The following is a 4,841-nucleotide window of genomic DNA, read 5'->3' on the forward strand; positions in this document are numbered from 1 at the left end:
CGCGGTTTCGATTCCCAGACCGGGCGTTGTGAGTGTTTATTGAGCTCCACGAGGCTCCGGCAGGGGATGGTGGCGAACCCTGCTGTACTCTTTCACCACAACTTTCTCTCACTCTTTCTTCCTGTTTCTGTTGTATCTGTATTTCAAAAGGCCAGCCCTGTCACACTCTGGGTCACGCTAAATCTCCCCGAGAACTACGTTAAGGGTACACGTGTCTCTGGAGTGCTCACCCACTTGCACGTTGATTTCACGAGCAGGCTGTTCCATTGATCAGATCAATTGGAACCCTCGTCGTCGTAACCGACGGAGTGCCACAATATGTATTATATACTATTTATTATATATATGCGTGTGTATGTATATGTATATATGAATATATGTGTGCATATACACACATGTAACATGTATATATTTACTTATATATGTATACGTATGTATGTAAATACATGTACGCCTGCGCGCGCGCGCGCGTGCATGTGTTGACAAATCAATATTGCAACGGAGAAGAAAATAGTTTGCGCTCAGCTCATTTAATTGAATAATATAGAGTTTACTAATAAGAATTTTAAGGAGATTAATAAAGATCAAACAAACTCCGCCTCAGAAGTATATCAATTCTTATCTGTTGAATACAATCTCGCCTTTCATATTATTTAGCGTTGTTTATCTTTATATACTAAGTACTATCGTAGTTTAAGGCAGTAACAACTCTGTGAGCCATGAAGTGGACGGTGGACATTGAGATCGTATCTTGGGTGACGCTCGTTCAATAAAAGAAGTTGAATGACTAATATCTTCATTCATCATTGCTTATATACTTGGTTCACTTCATACAGGCGACTAATTGGCAGGATTTTTAGAGCGACAGAAATGCGTTTTGTGGTTATTCGTTTCGACTCTTTGCTTCCCCAGCTCAGATCACGTCAAGCTCAACTAGGTCTTTCAGCGTTTCGCTGTCTATGAATTAAGTACCAGTTCAGTTTTGGGGTCCATTTTATTTTTTATTCCTAGAGGAAATAGAGTGTGGTTAGACCTGGATCGATTCATACACACACACATACATATACGCACACACGTTATAAATAACATATGAAGAAAGAAAGAAAGTAAGAAAGAAAGACAGAAGGGAAGAGAGAAAAAACTATTCTATCATTTTCAGGTCATAAGGTACTTAATGGAGTAGCCTAAATCTGATATAATGGAGGCCTTTTGGGGGTTTTAGTCGAAAATTGGTTCTTATACTTCAAAATTTACTCCGATTGTGGTACCGCTGCTGTTGTCATTGGATTTGCTTACATCTAAATCAGATCTGACTTAGACTTATGAACAAAAGGCATTCCAATTACAACCATCTTGTCCTTCTCTCGAATAATGCGTTATCCAGCGTGTTCTTATTTTCAAGAGGGTAGGATAACATTTGAGGAAGGTTTGGCTATTATAAGTAGCAATTCAGATAAATGCACGCATATGTGCATGCGCTCGCGTGTGCACGGGCGCGTGCGACGGACTTCTTTCAGTTTCGTTCCGAATACCAAATCCATTCGAAAGGCTTTGGTCCGCCTGAAGCTTCAGTAGAAGACACTTTCCCAATGTGCCGCACTGGGACTGAATACGACACCACGTGGTTGAGAAACAAGCTTCTCAACCAGACGGCCACCAAAGGACATCCCAGATTGAGCGTGTTCACCGTAACAATCCCGTCAGAGTTTTCTTTAAAAACAAAAATGTGATTTGAGAGATATTCAGTTGCTATTTCTAGCTGTTATTGATAAACCCTCTTCGAGAAGTAGTTTGAAAAAAGGGCATTCCAACATGACCATCACAGTATGTAGCAATACATAATCTGAAGGCAGTACGATGAATTTGAAGAAGGTTGAAGTGAAAGTACCACACAGGTGGAGTTACCGCGAAGAGATTTCACTCTGTGTGAGACTTTTACTTGAAGTATTGGGGCAGTAACTCTCTGAAGTGATTTCTTGATTGGCTGGTTAATTATAACCTCCACTGGTTACTCCCAGTACATCAGATATTAACGTCTGGTTAGATTTGAATGGGATTAAATTAGGTTGGATTGGATTTAAGCACACGCTTACAAACACACACACACACACACACACACACACATACACAGAGTTTCCGTCTACCAAATCCATTCACAAGGCTTTGGTGGGTCCGAGGCTATAGTAGAAGACACTTGACCAAGATGTCACGCAACCCGAAACCATGTGGTTGGGAAGCAAGCTTCTTACCCCACAGCCACGCCTGCGCCTATATATATATATGTGTGTGTATGTGTGTGTGTATGCGCGCGCATTTGGTTCAGAAGTTCGCTTCGCAACCATAAAGTCCGTGATTCCCACTGTATGGACACCTCAAGCATGGGTCTTTAGCATGATCCCAGGGGAAACGAACGTGAGCGAATTGTGAGAAGATGGAAACTACTTAGAAGTACGTCGGATTGGGAGGATGGGCTGTATTTGTAATTTAAAAGTACAGCCTTGTCACATTGTGTTTTGCTGAGTTTACTTGAGAATTACGTTGAAGGCACTCGAATCTGTACACGAATTTAGTGACTAGGTCATCAGATAGATCGAACAATTGGACGAAGTAATCCGTCATGTATCTGTTATGTACGCTGTTTCTAAGATCGTCATAACTGCACGCCGATGTACTTCATGTTTATTATAATTCAAATTAGTATACATTTCCTGTGGTTTTTTTCTTTTGTCTTCATTTATTTGGTATTTAAATCACCACAACGCTCAAGAACAAATCTGGGGGCCACGAGGTAAGATGCTTCGATATATTGGCTCAGATTCAGTCATCGAAATAACAAAAGTGTGTAATTTTATCAATATAGCAACTGAAACTGTTAATGTAGCAACCAAATCTCTCTGTACAAATTCTCTGCTTTTTAAGAACTACGTGACTTACGTTCGACATTTTAACACTAATTTTCATATTCTTATGGCTTCGTCAGAGGAGAGCAGAGTTTATGGTCATTTTAAACAAATGAAACAAACTGGAGGGAAAGAGAAATGTATCCTCGAACCAGAGCCCTGATCAAAAAGCTTGCGATGAAAGCGCAGAAACACTAATGAATGGTGTTAAGCCGGACGACAGATTAATTCTACCATTTAAAAATCAGGAACGGTCCATCCGACATACTTCCACTCAGCTTCCATCTACCAAATTTCAGTCAAAACGCTTTGGTCAGTCACAAAGATCAAATCAACTCTAAGGTGTCTCATAGTGGGTTCAACAACGAAACAACACAAAATTATGAAATTATGAAGCAAACTTTTTTGTCACACAGCTACATCTGCGTCCAATTGTCTAAAAATAAAAGATGACGAAAATCACTATAGCTATATATTTCATAAAAAAGAAAAACCCAGGTAAGTTAGTAAGCTCCTGGGAAATGAATCGTAGCAACTGGTTCGATATTTAAATTGAAACCAATTCAACTCCATGCTGCTAATTCATTGAGTAAATCGAGAAAGAAAATTTCTAAATTGTTGCAGTATTAATACTTACGAGTCTCAGAGTCTGAGTTCAATTGCTGCCAATGCTTATTTCTTCTATCAAACAGCAGTCAAGTATTTTGGACCCGATTAAATTTTTACCAGCCTTAACATTAAAATTTAAAAAATGGCCGGTAAGCAGAATCGACAGAACATCAGACCAATGCCTAACTGAAAATTGTTCTTATTGTATGCTTTCTAAGTACAAATTCTAGTGATATCAACTTTGGCTTTCCTTTACCAGGATTCTGAAAATATAATATAAAAATATGAAACAGAATATATAAAAGACGGCTTGTGTAATTGTTTGTCGCAGATGTTTAAATTATTGGCGACTCTTAGTTTAATGAGGCATAATTTCCCTAGAAGTGGCTATTACTCTATACGTAAATGCTAAGAACTTTCTCTCTTTCTTTCAATTCCTGATCGAACGTTATATGAAGCAAATTTTTTTTTTAAATTCCATTAATTTCCTCCTGATTTTAATTAATTTCATTTTTAATTTTAATGAAATATGTCAAATAAGTTACAGGTTATATCATATTAAAGATTTCTAAAAAGAATAATAAAATGCTATACACGATTACCAGGAGCTAGAAATCATAAGAATTTTGTAAAAAGTAAACAAAACAATTAAATATGAAAATTCTGTACATCTTCTTCCCAATATTCTTTAATTGCAAATTCAAATTTCAGATCCTGCAACGTTGTGGAGGCATTGTTTTAACGGCCATCTTTAGGGAGAAACGCATGAAACACACGTATTCGAATAAGTATAATACTATTCAAAAGCTGGAATCGATTTATCACCTCTTACTCTCTTACTCTCTTGCTTTCACTCTCTTTCTCTGTCTCTCTTTTTTTCTCTCTTACCATCGAATCAGCTACGAGAAGAAATAGATGAAGTCTAGCGAAGGATGAGCAATTTTATCTGACCTAGCATCTTACAAAAATGTCCCAATAAACCGAAGAACACGGCGGACATCGACGGACATCGACGTGCTTTTCGCTCCACGAAGGAGAAAAAAAAATATGGCCCTGTGTCGATCTTAGCAATCATGGAATCACAACAACTAGTTTCTCTCCTTTAAAAATACAAAGACCTTTGAAACCTTTACAAAAGAGAGAGATCAAAATGTATTTCATGTTACATAGATTAAAATAATTTATTATAATTGTTATTTCTCCGGGGAAAATTTCTGAAAGGTCTCTCCAATTTTTTCATCGCTTCGTGTGTATATGTGTGTGTGCGTGTGTGTGTGTACGTTCATGCGCGTGTGTGTAAGTGTGTATATATCATAGGTATGTATTCACACG

At 37.9% G+C, this 4,841-nt stretch overlaps 1 long non-coding RNA gene across 1 annotated transcript; it reads left to right on the forward strand.

Moving 5' to 3' along the window:
- The first annotated feature begins 2,782 nt into the window (after nt 1-2,782).
- On the forward strand, nt 2,783-4,481 carry LOC149135391 (uncharacterized). Its single transcript, XR_016242136.1, has 2 exons — nt 2,783-3,398; nt 4,221-4,481. It is a non-coding gene; the product is annotated as an uncharacterized LOC149135391 (long non-coding RNA).
- Nucleotides 4,482-4,841: the final 360 nt, after the last annotated feature.

Source organism: Octopus bimaculoides, chromosome 6, assembly GCF_046866305.1.
Source record: "Octopus bimaculoides isolate indiv1 chromosome 6, ASM4686630v1, whole genome shotgun sequence".
NCBI classification, from domain to species: domain Eukaryota; kingdom Metazoa; phylum Mollusca; class Cephalopoda; order Octopoda; family Octopodidae; genus Octopus; species Octopus bimaculoides.